At 40.6% G+C, this 21,337-nt stretch overlaps 1 protein-coding gene across 14 annotated transcripts in view; it reads right to left on the minus strand.

The window, feature by feature from the left end:
- EBF1 (EBF transcription factor 1) overlaps positions 1 to 21,337 on the minus strand; it is a 320,070-nt gene that overhangs the window by 233,537 nt on the left and 65,196 nt on the right. The gene's annotated exons all lie outside the window — the stretch shown is intronic.

The following is a 21,337-nucleotide window of genomic DNA, read 5'->3' on the forward strand; positions in this document are numbered from 1 at the left end:
ATGTTTTCCACTCCACTGAGAGGCATCTGACGCGCCACAAAATGCTGCAAGCCCCTCCTTGTCTCACAAACATTATCCACTCAGTTGTGTTTTCTCGCATGTACTGTTCTGAGCCAGCTAAACAAAGCAGAGAACATTCCTAACTTGCATTGATATCTTGGTTTGATTAGACTCGTATTAATGCTTAGGTGCAGAATATTATCCATTGCGTAAGTATCAAACGGGGACGACACTACCTAAAAGGGGGAGTTTTACCTGTGAGTTTATTGGATCTGAAATTCCTGCAGTGTTCCAAGATGTCCCCAAGAACTGGATTGTATATGTAGTTCTCCATGCTTGTATGTGGAAGCTCACATACATCGTTTATTCCAATCTATTAAAGGTATTTCAAGATGGCCGTTAACATAGCACCTAACAATCTTTGTAATGTATTTACCGTCACAGCACCCCTGTGAGGTTAGGAAGTGCTGGGAACGGAGACATAAAGACTGAGCACTTGCCCAGACAGGAAGTCTATGGCAGAGCAGGGGATTGAACCCAGCTAGGTTGCATCTTACACAACAGGGGCTATGGAAGGTGATTTTTTAAACTCTTTATTTATCTATTTTTGTTCAGCTGATGATGTGTTTTTGACAGCCCTAGAGAGGCAGGTCTTCTCTCTAGCCACAGCACAGAGAGAGCAGGAGCAGCAGTAGAGTAACCTTCTCCCTTCCCATCCTAACATGAAGGCACCACCCCTTAGCATGGGAAAGGAGGTTCAGTCTACTAGCCTGTCCTTCCTTGGCCTCTCTGCTGGGGAGGGAGCAACTGGGGTGGTATAAACTCTTGTCCAAAGTAAATAGACAGAGACCATCCACTCATTTGGCAGAGATGCCTGATATGCCAGTTTAAGACTATAAAGGTACTAAGTGCCTGGGACGTTGGGGTAAGACCTTCCCATCTGGACCAGACCAAACCCAGTTGTGGAGCTACTTCCTTCGGGGTTATATTACTACTTTTCACAGAAAACCCATAGGAGGGGAAACTGCCGTGCCAAACCCCTACATAAAACTCTCCAAACTTCAGAGGCATTGCTGTTCAGTGCTTGTGCAGAGGGTGGTTAAAGACCCTGGTCCAATTTTTTTGTTTGAAGCTTTTCTCCAACCAAAAAAAAATGCCTTTTATTTTTTAAAACCAAAAACTTTTAATTAAAAGTTTTCAGAATTTTCCATTTTTGTTTATTGAAAAAAGCCTCCCCACCTTTTCACCACCAAATGCATTAGAATGAATGCCATCCAGCCCAGGAAGCGGATTTCTCCATTTTTCCTTCTGCCACTCTAATTTTTCAAAACCTCCTCCCCTTTGGCATAGTTCAAGAGCGGCCAAAGGAAACATGAAACTCAGCCACTCAAATCAAAAACTGAATGTTAATCTTCTTCCCCCAGCCCCTCCTTTTCCTCTGTGGCAAAATGGGAAAAGGGGGAGAAGAAACAATGGTAGAAAGAGGAAGAGGGGGAAAACTCACAATTTTTTTTTAAATGAAAAATTTCAATAACTATCATCACCAAAATATTTGAAGCAGAAGATTGTTCCTTTCTGAAACCTGCAAAACTGGAACAATTTACCAAGGGCCGTGGTGGAACCTCCATCACTGACCATTTTAAAATCGGGATTGGATGTTTTTTTGGAAGATCTGCTCTAGGAATTATTTTGGGGCAGTTCACTGGCCTGCGTTCTACAGGAGCTCAGAGCACATGGTCACAGGGGTCCTTTCTGGCCTGGGAATCAATGAAAATTAAAATAACTGAAATTTTCCATGATTTTTCCCTCCTATTTTTTGAGCATCCCCATTAGACCAGGTGCTGCGAGACAGTCTCTGCCCTGAAGCGTTTACAATCTACACAGACAAGAGAAATTCCATGTGGTAGCGAAAAGAAAGGCCTGGAGAGGGGATGCGTCCTGCTCAAGGTCACGCAGGAGGCCAATAAACGAAGCTGTTGTTAATAATACTGTTCTTTCTAAAAAGGCTGAAAAGAAACTGTACTCAATTCACCACGATGCTGCTCCAGTTTTAAGCGGCTGATGAAAATAACGGCGTCATGACGGCTTGATACGGGGTGACACAGTGGTAGTGACAGGCCAGGCATTTAAGCTGGAGTTGGCATCCGTTCCTTTTTTTTCTTTTTTGGTGGATGAGTGTATTTTAAAATACAAATCCTGGGCAGAAGGAAACGTCTCCCGAGTTAGGCATTTAAACTGCTATTTTAAGAGCTGATTGGGCTAACCCACATTTTGCAAGGACATGAGGAGGATGAAGATGATCTCCCGGTAACATGATCGGGCATGGCTCAGAATGTTCTCTTTCTATGTTAAGTCAGAGCCTTTGTCTCCACAGCCAGCCAAGCTGAGACCACATCTCGTCCTTCACGACTGGAGCTTTAAAATCCTTCTGTGTCCTCCTCCCGGTGGACTAGACTGTCCCAAAGGGGAGCAAAGGCCCTTCTCCAGCCCACAACCCCACTGATCTACCCTGCTTATCCTACCGTGGAAGGGAGATTAAGGGCTACTCACCACTGTTGGGAAGTGGGCAAGGAAGGTGCAGTAAAAACAGTACTAGCTCCATGCTCTAGCTAGAGGAGCTGACTGGGCACATAGGGCAGAGTAAATTGCTCCACGAAATGGGGTGAAGTAACTGATTGCCTCCCCAGAGTAAGGGGAGCTGGAGAGGGATGGTGGTCCATTGTTATTGCTATGTGCTACCCCTTAACTCAGACCAGATTTTAAGGTTGCAATCTAGCCTTTTCTCAGCGACCGAATCCGATTTCCACAATCTCGACATGAGACAGGAAAATGGCATCATCTGGCCAAGTAAAATTGTGAACGTTATACCACAGCTACCATGTGTTCGGGGAATATTTCAGGTTGCACAGCACAAAAGCCAAAGCAGCTTCCCACCCAATTTCTGGCTCTTCTTTCTATTCCTGTCCCAGTCCAGCAAGAGCTGGGCCAATGAAAAGTGTTATAAACAGCCAGACCCTAGCTGAAAAAAGCAATATGCCGTCAGTCTGACATCTACCTCTCTTTTCCGCTCATTGTCAGCACAGTGATTGATGGTGTTGTTCATTAAATGTGAGACGATTGTCAGCTTTTCCTGAATAAATATAAAAAGAAACAAAGAAATCCCCACCCTTTTCAAGCCAGAGTGAATTATTTCCTATTTTCCTTTGGTGAATTCAAGTGTGTACTGTGCACTGCTCTCAAAATACACTATCTAGTTTTAATCGCAAAGTAGGACACTACACTCTGAATACAGAACCAAACTGCTACTTACTTATTTTAAGACCAGGAACAGATAGCAATTTTACTTTTTTTTTTTTACTATCTTACAATTTTACTATTATTTATTTTCCAAAAGGATAAACCACTGATGTGTGTCAATGTCTTTGCTTTAGTGCAGCACTTCAACTTTGTGCAAAAGGTAAGAACTGCTCTTTGGTGAAGGCTATAAAGCATACGGAATGGTATGCATAAAGCAGAGGTTACCATTAGCACCGTAAATGATAGGGAGAGATTCAGTTCACTACTCTGTTGTGTTTTATTTCACAGCTGGATGAGAAAAAAATATTTTAAAAGTCAGATACTTTGAAAAATATTTTAACCTGGATGCATTTTTTCCAAGCGACAGTAAAGAGATACGCTATAAAAACAACCAAACTATTTCTTAACCTTTGCCATTTTCCCTATGCATTTTATCTCCATGACTTCCCCTTGTACTGGCACCTTTACCTTTCTGCTTCATGGAATCCTTCTAATCAGGTCATTGCTTATACTGTTAATAACAGGGTCATTGCTCAACGTCTTTCAAGTTTTACATTGCATCCGTGTGTATGAAAACAACAACAGTAATTATGAAATGCAGTTCGGGCGGGGGAATTGGGTAACAATGTTTAATTCTGCAAATTACACCCCAACTGGATTTTCTTTGGAGGTAACATGCTAACGGACAATAATATTCTCCTCAAATGCTACATTTGTTGAGTTGAATGGCCAATTATTTTGAATACCTCTGTAAAGAACAGGAAACTGGGAACTGTGGAAAAACTGGCACCATGCCACCGATTGAAGATTCTATCTAACTGTAATAGAAGGTGATTATTGAGGACTAGCAGGCAGATGATGGATGATTTCCTCTTAAAATGACAGCTCTGCTGTGTATCAGCAGTCCTCATACAGCACAAATGTACAGGTCGGCTTTTGTGGCTTTTTAATTCTTAACATTGTGGGAAATGGATTTCAAAGCTGCGGCGAGCCATTGCAGGCTGGCAGGGCACATTCGGACTGTTCAGAGGAGGTTTTTAGTCATAGCAAATCCAGTGAAAGACACACTGACTACATTTTACAGTCATTTATCTAAAGAGGCAACAAAACAAAAGTGTGATCCTGCAGTCCTTACTCCAGCAAAACCCTATAGACAACTATATACAAGAAACCCACAGATCAGCACTCCTGCCTTCATAGACCCAGTAACCACCCCAAACACACCAAGGTATCTGTTCTCTACAGTCAGGCACTTAGATACCACAGAATATGTTTCAAGGAGAAAGTCCAGGATGCACTCCTTAACACACTCAGAACTGCCTTCACCAAACAAGGACACTCCACCAAAGAATGGGCCACCCAAATACTCCAAGAGAACCTGCTTCAACACAGAAATAAAACCCCCTCCAACCACACACCCCTAGTTGTCACCTACCACTTCACACTGGAAACCATAGAGGGGGTACCATCAAACAACTACACCCATTCTCGATGGAGACCCCATCGTGAACCCCCTCTAGTGGCCTTCAAACAACCCTCCAACCTCTCCCTCAGAAGCAAGCTCCCTATAGACCAGGACACACCAACTCAAAGCAGCACCAGGCTGCTAGAACAACAGATCCAAAACCTGCACACATCTCCACTACTACGATGACCAACTCCCCACCCCAACCACACACACACACATCCCCCTACCTTTCAGGATCCAGGGGTCCTACACATGCCTCTCACAATGTGGTGTACCTCATCCAGAGCACTAAATGCCCCAACAATAACTACGTGGGTGAAACCAGACTATCACTACACTCTCAAATGAACTCACACAGGAAAATAAAAATAATAAAAGACAAAAACACCACAATACCTGTGGGGGAACACTTTCCACAAAGCGATCACTCTGTATCTGACCTCTCAGTCCTCATCCTCAAAGGAAACCTGCACAACTCTTCCAAAAGACGAGCCTGGGAACTTATGTTCAAAACTTTTTTAGATGCTAAAAATCATGGTATTCATAAAGACACTGGATTTATGGTTTATTACAACACACTGTAACCCACTATCCCCCCTTTTTGTCCTATGACTACAGAAGGGTTAATGGGCCACTTCACCTTGAAGGCCCTTAGAATATGTGCTAACTGCTTATGGCTAAATTATTTATTCAATCTTGTCCTTAGATGTGATGCTCTGAGTACTTTTCCCAGACTTCAGGAAGAGCTCTGTGTAGCTCGAAAGCTTGTCTCTCTCACCAAATGAAGTCAGTCCAATAAAAGATATGAACCTCACCCACCTTCTCTCTCTAATATCCTGGGACCAGCACGGCTACAACACCACTGCATGCAAAAACAAAGAAATTCACTATCACCAAACTTGCATCTGAAGAAGTGAGGTTCTTACCCACGAAAGCTTATGCTCCCAATACTTCTGTTAGTCTTAAAGGTGCCACAGGACCCTCTGTTGCTTTTTACTATCACCAAAGTTTCTGTTGGCCTTAATTCCTTTGTGTTTTGAGAATTAAAAAGCTGCCCATCTACTTAATGCCTCACTTGTCATTCAGAAAGGACTGTTTTGATTTAAAATAATCTCTACAGCGGATTCCAATCCTCAGGGCAGCACCTTAGTTCAAAAGTAGTCACTGGGACTTCTTGGGATAAGCTAGGGTGTCCCAATGTTGCCCAATGTGACGCTAAGCTCTTTTCCTGCTTGACTGTGATGACAGCACAGGGAGTCAGACAGGGATTAGAACAAAGTTATTTGAAATGCTCTGCATAAAAGCTGTGCTGTGTACAACTATATTTGTTTTTATTTTAAGTAATCAGTAACACTGTCTTTTACGAGAATACATCTCCATATATTCCTTAAATAGTCATAACAACACTTTTAGAATGTCAGGAAATAACAAAAATCAGTTGTAAGAAAGACTGTGCTCCAAAGAGGAAAAAGTGCCATCCAACAAAATCCAGGCCCTGTTCTCTATGTCACAATGGCTTGTGTAACAATACTCTGGCTCCTCAGTACTTCACAGTAAATTAGTATAGACATAGGTTCTGGATTCTGTCAGGACCCAGCCCAGACATACAGCTGGAGTCCCGCACAAAAGGAAGAGGTAATCCACAAGAGTAGTACATTTATCAATCAAATCCTGTAAGTGTCCCTGGCTGATAACGCCAGCCCTCTTTTGAATTTAACAATGAAGCTTGCTCGAACTCTGGAGACCATCGTATACATGTTTCAGCTGGAAGAAAGATGCTGCCAATATTTCACTAGGTGTTTGCCATTCTCGTGTCTATAATCAATAGGATGGTAGAGTGCTTCCTCTTTCCTCTTTAAAGATGTGAAGGACTGTAAGCCAAAAAGAACAAAAAGAATAAAATCTGATCTATACAGTAGGTTTATACAGGGTCTTTTTCTCCAAGTAGGCTGGAGTGGAAGATAATATTTAGACTTTATTGAGGCCTCTTCCATGTATAATTCAAGGAATTATTAACTTGAAATTCATATGCAGTTTGCATGCATATTTTTAGTCTACAAATGTGTACATTTAGAGATGATGGAACAAAAAAATTAAGCCGAAGACACTGCACTACAGCCATGAACAAAATTAATGTATTTTTGTCTCTACTCTCTTTCGGTTGCAAGCACTAGGTTTGCCAACAAAGCAAAGAATATGATGTGCCTCAGCTTAGAATATCAGTGTTATTGTACAGAACGATATGCCAACAGAGTAGTAGCTCGTGTTTATAGTAAAGTAGAGAACACCATTATCAGTATGTGATGTCAATTTAAATTTTACTAGAACAGACACCTTTTGACCCCTTCCAAACTTGATCCATTACTAGGTTTATACATGAAAGCTTAGGAGAGAATTAAATTAGAAGGAGCATTGCAAGAGAACTGTATTTGCATCTATTGCACTTAAAACTGGAGATTAGTTGACCTTTGGAAAAAGGGATTAAAGCAGTTTCACCATCAAGAGAAGACAATCTGTGTTCTTAAAGCAATCACATTGGGAGGGTAACAACCTCTGAAAGATGAATGGAACGGAGAAAGAATCCATGCTAATTTGCATGGTTTACATGTCACTTACAAATGAATTTTGCAGTGATTTCCGCACAAGGAATTGTACAGTATCTGTATTACTTCATGAGTCCTTTGGCACTGGCATGTGAATGTGGTAACTGTGTCCATTTTTACAATCTAATTTTACAATAGATTAACCTCAGAAATGGTATCAGTAGATAGTAAAGATGCTGTACATTGCACATGGCTGGAAGAGCAGAATGCAGTCACAAGGAAGTTTCCTCTTTTTCCATGGAGAAAAATGTCAAGAACAATAATCACCAAATCAGAGTGCAGCAAAAGTGGCTAATCCAGATCAAGAGAACAAATAAAACCCAAACTGGAAGAGCTTTTAATGCCGTGCATAAATGAGGCTTGTAATAGGGACAGCAGATCTTTAAAAACACATAAAGTTCTACATATCCTGCAAGCAAAGTCATAGTATGAGCTCCTTAGTGGGTTATGTAGTTGGAATAAAAAATAAATAAATGAACTGATGTTCACTATTAAGTGTCATTAGTGCAACAGTTACACTCAGTGAAGTTCAGATCCAACATAGGTCAAGAAATTACCTGTTAGCTCTATTATCTATGCCATGTGCTATCACAGGACAACTCAGCAATTCGGGTGTGCTCCTGGTCCCATTCAACATCAATGGCAAAAATCCCACCAACATCAATACCACAGAAATGGACTCTTATGTGCTTCCATAGAACCAATAAGGAGGACTACTGCTTGCAGATTTCTTTTAATCTTTTTATATACATATATTTTTATTTTTTGGAACACCACCACCATATAAACCTAGCACGCAAAGAGCACTATTACAGAGGTTGAGTTGCTTATTTGCTATGGTACGGTGGTTGAACAGTGTAATAGAATCAGAAACGATCATTGTCAATACAGTTCCCCAGCAACTTCAAGAGCCCAGGCAATAAGGCAAATGAATAAGACACTGTCAACTAAATAAAGGGATGTTGCACACGGTATCCTACAAATGGAGGAAACACTCGGAAGGAGAATGGGGAGAGAGAGAGAGAGTCGTGTCAACCTCTCAGGAATCTTTGCTAAATAAAAAGTTCACAGATTCACAAAAATTTTAAGCAGACTTCAGCAACATGATCGAAGTTGTACCACTTTGAAATGAGTATTTTTGTTTTAAAAGAGCATTTCCAATGGTTTTACAAACCAGAATGTTATGCATCAGATAAGCAGTTATAAGACCAATACAACCATTTTGAGTTTGATCCATGGAAGAACCATACCCTCTGTCTATGAACATTTCATTCTCTGTGCTTGAGGTAGAGTGTGGAATATACTAAGACCACCCCTCCCCCACACACCTAAAAGCAAGATATGGGTCAGGAAATGTATTTTTCCTCATGAATGACCAAATGGTCACTGCTTTGGCAGCTCAAGGGGGACATAAGCCAAGAAGCAGACAGAGCCTAAAGGGAAGCATTCATACCTTAAGCGGGGAAATCACACTTCAACAAAGGGGAAAAAATATTTTCCAACAATAGAAGGTTAGTGCATAAAGTAAGGATGTTCGGGGGAGCATTTAACTTTTATTGTATCCATCTCCATGCAGATGTAACACAGAGGGGATGTGGGCTGAAAAACTGAAAAAAAATGTAGGAGTTTTTAACCACAGCAGTGCTGATTCACATGGAGAATGTTAGCTAGGAGAGGAGAGTCACCTGCTATCTAGATATTCACACGATGCAGATGGAGAACTGAGGCAAAGATGCGTGTCTGGGGTGGAATCCTGGTCCCACTGATGTCAACTAGAGTTTTGCCACTCCAAGATTTCACCCCCGGTGTTCCAAAGAACTCAGGGCCAGATTTTCAAGAACTCACCGCCTGCAGCTGGAGCCAGATTTTCAATAGCGCTCTGTACCTTTGCAGCTCCCACCATGATACTTATGGCCAGGCACCCAACGTTCTGAGCTCTTCTGAAAAATCTGACCCTAAGTAAATTGCCCAGGGTCATGTAGAGAAGCTATGTTCAGGAACTGAACTTAGATTTTCTGACCTCACTCCAGTACCTTATCCACAAGACCATACTTTCATCCGTTCCAACAAAACCTCACTCACTAACACCATATACAAGGAGAACATTGGTGTTTTTCATAAGCTTTAAGGGAAAATGAAGTCTTAAAATACATAGAAACATTCCCCAACCTCATGTCCATTCATCAGTTAAAAAATTGGTTCTTGTCCTCTTTAAAGAAAATCACTCACTGTTCCTAACTTTACCCTTTTTCTTTTTTAAATGAAAATGGTTAAAAAAAGAAATGTACCACCAAAAAGGTGTTGTTTTAGGAACATAGGAAGTGATGGCTTTTGCAGTCCAGCTATTCAATCATTCTGCTGATGCTCTGAGGTTGCACAAAAAGGTACTTGATGGTACTCGGCAATACTGGGCTTTAAGTAAGTTTCACAGCAGCTGCGACCATGAGATCAGATAAAGATGCATCTCTAGGCTGAATATGATTTTAACAATCACCTGGAGGACCTCACTGATTCTTTCATATTCCCCTGCAGAACAGACAACTGCTCTCTTGCATAAAAGATCCAATGTGCTCAGGAGAGTGCACTAGAGATCACAGGCACAGCTCTGTTTATCGGCAACTCTCTTGTGCCGTGGTAGCATAATGGGAAAGGCTGAGATTTTCAAAGGAGTTGGGAATTAACTGCCTTCGGCTCCTCTGAAAATCTCAGCCAATAATATTCCTCACCTACCCTAAAAATAACACCACCACAAACCTCCTCATGGCACTGAAAGAACTCATCCGGAACTAGGCCTCACAACCAATTAAAATCCTAGCTCCACGTCTCAGTAACCCACCGCCAGCCAATCAAGGGCTTGGAGGTAGGTTTGTACATCGTGCTCGTCCAGGGGAAAAGTGCCGAAATTCTTGTAAATGCCTAAAACTTACAAGCCCCAGGGATTGGGAGTGACGGGTCGCACAGCTGATGCGCTGGGAGTTCACGTGACAGCGACTGGCATTCTTTGTTCGAGCGACACCCAGGAATAGAACAGCATGGACTGCTGCAGCTTTGGATGAAAGGGCGCCAGCGAGCGCAGTGGGTGAGAGGCTTACGTGATGCTTTATCACCAAGATGCCTGGTTCAAGCCTGCCCTAATTTCTCTTCAGTGTCATACGCACCAGAGGCACAAAAGCAAGTATAATGGGCATTACGCCACATGGAATACGCTGCACACGCACACGATAAAGGTAGACCCACGTATGTTACGTGTAACATGAAAGCCTTTGTGATCCATTCTCCTCACATCAAGAGGAAGGGGGCTAAGGAGTTGGGCAGCCAGGAGAGGCAATGGGACAATAACCCCTGCAGTTTATACTGCAGAAAAGCCATGGCAATTGGTTTTTCCTTTCTGGCAACTTATTAAATGACCTGAATGCCAACAAAATCCCCCTCTCTAGTATTAATCTGAGACCACTTGTAAGATCCGGTTAGTGCAATGTGGTTGGTCTTGCCTCACAAAGCACATTGCACCTCTTCCCTCAGCAGGCTGCACTGACTTCCTGTTCTCATCAGGGTGTGATGCTGTGACAGGGTGAGAACTAAAGTGACTGAAGTGATCAGCAGTCAAGGGCACTTGGGCCCCCACGTCATTCTGGAAATCTCAGCCACAGACGTATCAAGCCATGGTTTCATTTTCTCTCCCAATGTGCCAGCCCATCATTTGGGATCCGCCGTGGCCCTTTTGTCAATCGTTCCCACATGTGAACATCTGGGGATTGGAAGCAGGGCATTCTGGATACCGGGCTCTCAGTTCTGCAAGGCATTTAATCCCCTGGTCTGGCAGAAACGTAGTTTGTTGAGTTTCAGGGCAGGCTGTAAGGCTCAACTATTTGCATTTGCCTGTTTGGCCTGAATGAGGTTACCCAGGGAGGGGAGGGAGCTCTTTGGGTTGACATACGTCACTAAATTATGCATATTGTTTAAATGGTGGTGTATACGACTAAAGATAGAAAATAGGCACATTCTGACTGACCAAACCACCAACAAAATTTATCATTCCTATAAACAATTCTGGATCTACACACAAGGTAAACTTTCCATACAAGAAACGTTCAGTGGGTACTGAATTTAAACCTTTGCATATTATTTCATTCAACGTCTGCTGACCATGACACTTCAGATAACAAAGATTAACATATACAAAATGGTTATTTGAAAAAAATAGATTGTTCACACAATTCAGCAAAGCTCTTAAATAAAGGGGTTTTTTTCTGCTTCCCCTTTTATCTTACCAACATTTGAAAAGAGAAAGAAACTTTCACAAGTGAGAAACATTTTCTAATGTCTGAAAAATGAGAAAAATGGATTTGAACTGGAATCCCACACTGCATTCAAGATTGTGTTATCAGTTTTGTGGCACTCTATTAATCTGTTACAATAAAATAGGGGTTTTTTTTTAAAGGGGAACTATCTTTTTAAAAAAAAAAGGAAAAGCGAGAGGTCCAACCTTGAGAGAAAAGCCTGTGCTCACAGTAATGAAAGTAACATGATGATCTGTGTCATCTGGCCATCTAATTGAAGAAAGATGCGAAAAACAATACAGAATAGAGCATAATAAACATGATTTCATTTCTACTTAATAAGGAAATATTTTATAGATTTTTTTTCCTGCTTTCTCTAGATATATATTTTTTAATATTAAGATTTAGTACATATATTAAGCTGTCACATAACAACAACAAACCACCAGGATTCAATTAGCTTGCTTTTTTTAAAATGGTTAGAAATAGCTGGAAAAGCTTTCACTACAAGCAAGTGAATTTTCCCAGTGCATAACTTTAACTTGTGTTTAAGACAGAACCCAGCTTTATAAAAGTGAAGCTTAAATATTAATGTGTGTTTTGTTAAGGAAGTGGAAGTCGAATCAACTTCCTGGTACCCAGAGTATCTGATTTCTAAAATGGTCTGACACTGATTGTCACAACTTCACCAGATGTGGGGGTGAAGCTCTGTAACGGAAGCCCAGGTTTGCGGCCTACTGCTGTGACGGACGCAGAGCTCACTGGACTGCATCCTCTGATAGTATATTTTTGTTAGTTGGCTGCCCGGAAGCCCTCAACTGCTCGATTTGTTTTGTGATCCCGCAAGAACCTTCCTGGGTCTGATGACAGCACAGAATTCAAGAGTTTGTTTGCTTTGGTGGGTTTCAGGGCTGGTAAATTCCTTGTTATTTAATTTATTGCTCTGCAAGGGGGGCAGGAGGGCCTGGCCGTGAAGTATCAAATCTATTCTGAGAAACTTGGGTTCTAGTCTGTTGTTCATCACATACCAAGAAACAATGTCTTTTGTTACTAATCCCACCTCCCCTATTTTATTGCTCTGTTTACTGACATTTTCAATATAGGCCTACGTCGGAGCATTTCCTCATATTAAGAGCAAATGTCACAAAGAAAAAAATGTACTTCATTAAGACAGACAGAGAAACAGACAAACTTGGTTACTGCAGCTGGGTGAAAAACGACCAGCATAGTTTGTGAAAAATGTTCATTGCCTCAAACTTGCACATTTTTGCCAATTTTTCAACCAACAATGAACACTGAAAATGAAAGTTTTGGTTTTCTCTCCTCCCCTTTTTCTATTCTGCCACTTAAAAATGGGAGGCAGAAAGGGGGGTTAGACTAAAAAACTAGAAACCAAAACGATTTGCATGTTTCATTCCAAAAACCAGAATGTTTTCAGGGTATTTTTTCAGGGGGTTTTGTGTATGAATCGGGGGGGTGGGGGGGAAATAAAAATGAGAATTGCCCAGTTGCAACTCACCCCAATTTAAACCCAAGATAAACTGCATCAGAGCATGCTACTTTTCACACTTGTATTGTGTGTCTACTCTAGTGGTTACCGCTGGTGCAGCTACGTCACTACAAAACCACCAGTGAAGCCAGACCTAAGGCTGGTGCACAACAATACACCCTGAATTCCCACAGAGCTGTACCTTAAAGCCTATTATTTAACTTTGTTGTTATATTCAAAATTATTTGGTTTTGCCTCTACTCTTAGCTAAACAGTTGGCTAAATGACCTGTGTTGCGAAAGGGCTTACTTGTTATTTAAGATGCAGGTCACCTTGCATATTAGTTAGCACAGAGGTTCTTGAACTGGGGGTCGGGACCCCTCAGGGGGTCACGAGGTTATTACATGGGGGGTCGCGAGCTGTCAACCTCACCCCAAACCCCGCTTTGCCTCCAGCATTTATAATGGTGTTAAATATATAAAAGTTTTTAATTTATAAGGGGGTCGCACTCAGAGGCTTGCTATGTGAAAGGGGTCACCAGTAAAAAAGATTGAAAGCCACTGAGTTAGCATCAATGAGGCTTAAAATGGAGATTTCACTCTACAGTTTTGTCTACCTGACGCTTTGTTTCGCTAATATTGTCTCAGCATTGCTAAAGTGGAGTAAGCCCTACCACTGCCAATGTTAGCCTACACAAAGCACCCAGCAGCCCCTGGCATATTACACACCACGGCATGCAGATCTGCTCTAGGCAGTTAGCCCTGCCTACACCAGCACTCACCAAGAGTTCAGCTATTACACAAACACACTGTGACAGACCTGGAAGTGATGCGGAGATACGTATGGCGCCAATCTTGGAAAGACTTATGCACATGCTTACTTTTATGCACATGGGTAGGCACTTGAAATCCACAGGATTATTCATGTGTGTAAAGATAAACATGTGCACAGGACCCTGCAGCACTAGGGCACAGAACTGCAAATATTTTCGTCATTCCCAAACCCCAGAATGTCAAAAAGTTACCCGACTTTAATCAAACAGTTTAATTTTTTTTCCCCCTAGAGTGACTGTGTGTCATTTCGTCTCACTCAGGGTTTCTAATGGGCCAATCATTCTAATATCTTTGTGCCCCACATTTAAACTCAGAAATCATTAAAAGGGATCAAATTCTCCTCCCCATTTTAGTCAGCGTCTCAGGGAGCACAAAGCACAGTTGGCTTCCTAAAGGAATGCTGCCTGGCTGCTGTTCCATCCATATTTCTAGTGCACCAATCACCATACGATTAAGACACCAAATGTATGTGGCACATAGGTGCCTATGAATTTGGTAGTTATGTCCCACGCTCGTGCTGCAAGTAAGCTGACCCTATGAAAAGCTGCTGCAGGGAGGGGAACTGCTAAAAGTTTGAATTTCCCTTTTAGCTCCCGTAACAATCACCCCATGATCAGCACTGCAGATGGGCATCCACACAGATTAGGCCCCAGTCCTGCAAGAATAGATGTAAATATTTAACTTCATTAAGAACAACTTAATATTTCTATAGCAACTATAAAAGTAACTTTCTATAGCAACTATACAAATTGTTTTCAAAATGTTTTCTATCAGGCTCATTAATGTTTGTATTCCTCACTTGTTTTCTGGCTATTCCCAAAGTCAGGGATACAAAGATTGCAAAAGATTTCTGTTTTACTTTGCAAGATCAGGGTCTTTGCTTATACAACCACCACCCTGGTTATCCCAGACTGCCAATATTCCTATCACTAGCAAGAATCTAGTAACCAGTCTAGAAATGTACCTGTCATTAATGCAACTCAGTCCATAAATGTTTAGGCCCTCAACTGCCCCCCATCTATGGTACCCCAAAACATAATACTGACATTTCAATAATGTATGTTGGGTTAGGTCATGTTGCAATGATGTCTAAAGATGTCATGGGTCCAGCCTGTTAAAAGTCAATATATGAAATGACATAATAGTACAGAGCATGACAATAGAATCCAATTTAACACAATGTAACATATCAGAAATGTAATTGTTTTTTTTTTCCTTTCAGATTGGCTGTCTGCTGGCATTTCAGGCATCAAATAGCCCACAGAAATGTTCTGAAACTAGGTATTGTTCCATTAGATTTGTTTGCAGTACTTACGATTGCTACCCGCTATGGAGGGTTATTTTTATTACTGACCTAAAAAAAAAGTGTCTGTGCTGTTGTTTAATTAATCAGTTTCATTTTCAAGCCATTAAAGACAGACACACACACACACACAAAACCAAAACCTGAACTGAACTTCTGCAAACTTATGTTATCTATGCTATTGGGTTTTATTCTATGTGATTCTAATGGACAGTTCGTATCTGCAGTTGATATAATTTAAACCATACATTCTACAGTCCAAAATATATCCATCCAAGAAAGTCACTGGTTAGCATGATAAAATTTGAATAAAATAAATATCTCAAAAAATTCAGTTAACTATCTTCTTAAAAATATTGACCATTCATCACATCTAAAAACCTGGATTTATATGGAACTACAAGCTCAGGAAAGAGGAAGATTCTTGTTTATTAGTAAAGTAAAACAGAAAATCCACCAGACCACAGTGGCAATAAGGTTTTTGTTTGTTTTGAAAATACACAGACTAAATAAGATGGAAGAGAACCAGATTTTCAATGGGTCTTCAAAATGTACCCACAGTTTGTGGATACATCTGTATACACATACACAAACGTGAATGTAATCCTTGCAGCCTTTGTCTGAGTGTGCTCGTCACAGTCTTCAATGGGATTTTTGCCTGAGCAAGAACTGCAGCATCCAGGCCATTGTGTATTGTTAGAAGCCTTTAGAATTTTTGTCTAATTGCCTAAGATTACTGTGAATAGATAGAAGTAACCAAAATTGGAGAGGTGAGGTTGGCATATTTGTACACAAGGGCTCTGAAAATAAAATCAACTCTTACTTCCATAGAATTAAAGAAATGGGGTAAGTGAGACTAGACTCAGTCCCTATTTTACACTAGTGATCATGCCATATCACTTCAGTGGAGTTATTCCTGATTTACACCAGTGTAAGTGAGAGGAAAAAGTCAAACCCACGTTCTTAAAACCTTCATCATCAGTTAGGAGGGGACCGCAGTTACTTGGGTTAGACAGTTAACATTTTCCCAATTCCTTTTTTTTTTTAAAGCATTTTATGAAAACCTTAAGTCTTATTCATTTATATTTACCCATTTTCTTCTCTAAAAAGTATGAATCTTTGTATAATTCCTCCAAACATTTAGCAGACCAATATTTAAACTAAGAAATGTTTTGTGACCATAAATGTCATGCTTATTTGTGTTATATAACTAATTAATATCTCAGACATCTTGTGTGTATCTGGAAAACAGTACTGTAAATATAAATGAAAAATAAGTAATAATGTATTAAATCTGATTTGCATTTCCAAATACAAAATGTGCAAAATCCAACTAATTAGCAAGAATGAAGGCCAAGGTGTTTCTATAGCAACTATAAAAATTGCTTTAAAAATGTTTTATATCAGGCTCATTAATGTTTGTATTCCTCACTTGTTTTCTGGCTATTCCCAAAGTCAGGGATACAAAGATTGCAAAAGATTTCTGCTTTGCTGTCAAGTTCTGGATTAGGTTTATCATTGAATATCATTTAATATGTCTGGCATAACCACGGTACTACTTATTTATGTTGACAATTCTGTCGCATCCTTAAAAAGGTATTTGACATGCAGGGCAAAAATTACAATAACTATAACAGAACTGAGTCCAATGGCCCAGAGAAAATAAACCAGCCAATCTGCCAAACAAAAGAAAATGAGAAAAAGAAAACCTAGCATCTTTCTCCCTTTCCTGAATTCTCCCCAATTTGTATTGGCTCCTTTTAATTCTGACCTGCTACAGCTACTGGTGGATAGATGGCTGGACATCAATATTGCTGCAGGCGTCCTGCTCTTGAATATTTGCCAATGCCGTTCTATGTTCAATATACAGCATTACAACTGGGCAGCAATGCTAAGGCACTCAGATTTTCCCTTTACAAATTCCCCTTTGCAATTTTCTTGCTTAGTAAATTGAAACCTAGAGCTTAATTTCCATTTGCAGGGTATGCAACTCTCCAGCAGCTTGATTTCTGCAAGCAAGTGAACTGAAATCCTTACAAAGTAGCACGGTACAAACTACAACCTTACTCAGCTGATACCTGCAGGCTGATGGAGCTGAGGTAGAGAGGAGACAAATGTCCTCATAAAACCGGTCAGGTGTAGATGGGAGGAAGTCATTCCCCTTCAGTTTAATTACTGAACATCATTTCAAACCTACAAGAAAGCCCAGCACTTCTATGCAGTTTATTTGAATGCAAAATAAACTTGCACTGGACTAAACCAAGGCCACCAGATGTCATTTATTTCCAAACTGAGTTTACTCAAATGCTAATGCACAGCCCCTCTGCTCTGTATTAGTTATAGCTCATGAAAAAGTACACAAGATTAGGCCTAAATTATCACAAATACTGGTGATATCCTTAAAGTCCTGCAGTGTTGACAAAAACCACACAGAGTCACCTCTTACAGTTGTGGGCATTAACTTGTAATGCCTCATTTGCAATCACTATGATAATTTAATACCATTAGTCTCCATCTCAACTTTAAATGGCCTTAATGGGCCCTATAGTGTTTTTTGATTATGGATATTGGTGGAGATCTCATCTGCTCGCATTACAGCGGCTAACTGTAAAAGACTTGCATTATGTACCCTGAGAAAATAAGGTCTTCAGATAAATTCAAAAATTGTGTATGTGCGCATACACATGTAAAAAAACCTACCTTGTGTACAAAAATATTTCATCTGATACAAAACAAGGCAGAGTTTTCTGATACCGGGGGTGGGGGAGAAAAAAAACTGATCTACGTATTACTTTTACAACAAAGCACTGTTTCTTCAAAACTTGTTAACAGCCCATCTCCTCCAAGGATGTATTTTGATAGTTTGTGAATGGTGTTGTCATACAGCATAATTAAAGCTTACAGAACTATTATCAAAACACCAGTAAAATCCACTCTGGCATACGATGGCTACGCCACGGCTCTGCTCAGGCTGCTTCCCACAGGATACGCTGTGACTGACCAGCTGGCTTCCAAACTTTGACACCAGGCATATGGAGTAAAGTCAGGCCTGGGGGTAAAATGCTATGGCAAGCTCCAGTGAGCAATCAATTACGGGTAACAGCTATCCCCTCTCATGGAGGCCGCATATATTCCCACCATAACACGCTGCCAGTGTGCCACTTTAAGTATTCTGAATGCAATAAAACATGTAGGGAGCCAACTCAAGTGAAACTCTTAAAGATCTATGATGAAGATTAACCATAAAAAACACTAATTAAGGATGGGCTGAGGAATTAATGGACACGCACAAGGCTTTGCATTTTTTACCCTCAACTTAAAGCCTCACTGTTTTTCAAAAGGTATAATGAAAAGAGAAGTTGACCAAATGGGTTCTTTTTTCCTTAGCTTTTTTTTTTTTAATGGGCATGTCATTAGAAAAGGAACACGGCCAGAAAAAGTCTGTTAGTGAAGGCTCATTACATTTTTCAAGCACAAATAAAGTGTCACTTAAAAAGGAAATCCAGTTACTCTAACATTTGTCGCCTTATTTCAATGCCTGCGAAATGAACACAGAGCACAGCACAGCCCTGGGCTTGTGTAATTTTCTAGCACTTAAATGCTTACAGATAGGGCTATGTAAAAATATGTACATTGTTTAATTTATTGTATTGCATTGCCATTTTTCTCATGAAAACAAACAGAAAATTCTAGCAGCTGCTTCCAATACCGCCCACTTAGCTTAAATTTATAGTGAAAGCCAGCAGCATCATAAAAGAACAGTCATAAACATATTGCTCTTCTCCAAGCATTCTATAGTGCATCCATTAGAGATCTGTGTAACTATTGTACCACCACTCAGAACCAGGAGCAACGTGCCGGCTTGAAACACAAACCTGAAATTTGAGGTAGGTTCTGCAGAAGTAGAGCTGGCCGAAATATTTTTTCCAGAAAAAATGGCTTTTCAACAGAAATGTACATTTTCATAGAAACATTTTTCATTGAAAATGTTCATTTGCTGAAATTTTCCAGGTTTTGATAAGAAAAAAACAACACACAAAAAAATGGAAATCTTGGGTTTCAGAATCCAAAAACATTTCTATTTGGGTTTTTCCCTCCTTTCTCCCCCCCCCCCCGCTTTTTTTTAGTAGAGAATGGAGAGAAAGGGGAGGGGATACATGAAAACTGAATTTTTTTGTTTTTCACTTTCCCAAAAAACATGAAAAATTCTGCCAAAATTTTCAAACACTTATTTTCCAATTTTTCCTCAAAAAATACATCACTTTTTTTCAACCAGCTCTATCCACAAGGTCTGCAAACCTGGACATTCAGGCTGGCTCATGGGCGAAAACAGCGTGATCCCGAATCAGAAGGAACAGTTGTTTCCCACTGAACTTCCCATCCACTTCTGGGATTTCTTTGAGTCAGAGACCCCAGGTGTTAGGAGCCCAGGCAAAAGCAGGGGAAAGGTCTGCAGAAACAGCTGCGGACTGAGAACATGGAGATTCACACAAATCTCAATAACCTATGTTAATGTTAATCACTGAAGTGAGTATCTTCAGACAGCACAACATAAAGACAGCTGACACCAGGGTGTGCAGTCATTGCTGTGGACAACGGGAATAACCCAGAGTGCGGTATCTCTAGCCACCCACATCCCACTGAGAGCCCATGAGAGTAGAGCACCTAATTCCCTTAGGCCTCTGTGAAAATGCCAGCCTAAAAGGTTATTATGGAACCATGGAGACAGCTTCCCTTCCCTGCAAGTTGGCAGAATGCAGCATTGGGACCTTAGAGTATAAGGTGCTTGGGGCAGGGATGTTGTCTTCTTATGGCTGTAAAGTACCATGCACTTCTATGATGTTCCTAGTCCATACAGGGAGGATGGATGAGGCAGACTGGACCACATGGCCCACTGTAGAATGGTGTAGATGGTATATAAATTGTGGGTGAGGGCTATTTGCGGTCTGATGCCCAGAATGGAAAGGAGGTGAGATATGAGGGTCTCCAGCCAACTGATGGAGAGTGGGCTAATTCATGAGGTCAAGTTTAAAGCTGGCACTAGATTCTGAGCCGCAGATTTCCTCAGTTTCTAGAACTCTGGTGTTTCTCAAGGCATCCTTCTCTTCTGAACTATACCATCCTATTCAAGCTCTAAAATCACCACAACAATCATACAAGACCAACTTCCCAACAAAAAGAGCGAGAGACAGATTTTTACTCTAATAGCTTTCCAACTCCAAGGCCCTGATCCTGCGAACACTTACCCTTCTGCCTTTCTGCGAGTGATCTCAGTGAAACTATCATATCCATAAAGTTAAGCCCATGTATAAGAGCAAAATTGCAAAACTTAAGCCATAATTCATAAAACAAATATGAAACAAGAAAAAGAGCATTAAAACAATTTTCAAAGAGTATGAATCTACCAATATTTCAACACTTCATAATCCAACATGCTTTGCCAAATGGATTGCAAAAATTATTACATTCTCATGTATGTAGACATTGCATGGGGAAATCTTAGGCAGAAAGTAATATTTTCCCTCTTCACCCCACAAAGTTGTAGGGAAAGGAATGGGTCAAATTTTCATTGAGGAGATAAATATTTAGAACCCTCTTTATGCAGCCACCATTGAAACTCCATAATAATTATCTGTCATGTGAGAATCCAGAACTCATTAAAAATCACAGATCTGAATTCACTTCGGAATTCAGACACAAGAAAATGGTGAAACTTGAATTGTCTCTGAGGACAATGTCAAAACGCTGTTCAGATCTAACTCCAGGTGCTTTGCTACTGTTGCTGAGGTTCTTTTATTTAATTAACTAGTTAATTTATGCATTTATGCACTAATCTGCATCCCTCAAATGTTTAGTTAGAGTATTCTGGGCATTCAATTACACAGCCTGATTTCTCCCCCCTCCCCCCCCCAAAAAAAAAATTAATGCTGGGGAAGAGGGAGATTTTAGATTTGCTAAAAAGCCAGCACCAGACACTGCACAGAACAAGCCAGTTGACCAGTGTTAAAGAAATAACATGATGATATCCTGTTAAGAATTCTGCAATTGTTATGCTCCTGAGTTA

Source organism: Emys orbicularis, chromosome 8, assembly GCF_028017835.1.
Source record: "Emys orbicularis isolate rEmyOrb1 chromosome 8, rEmyOrb1.hap1, whole genome shotgun sequence".
NCBI lineage: Eukaryota > Metazoa > Chordata > Testudines > Emydidae > Emys > Emys orbicularis.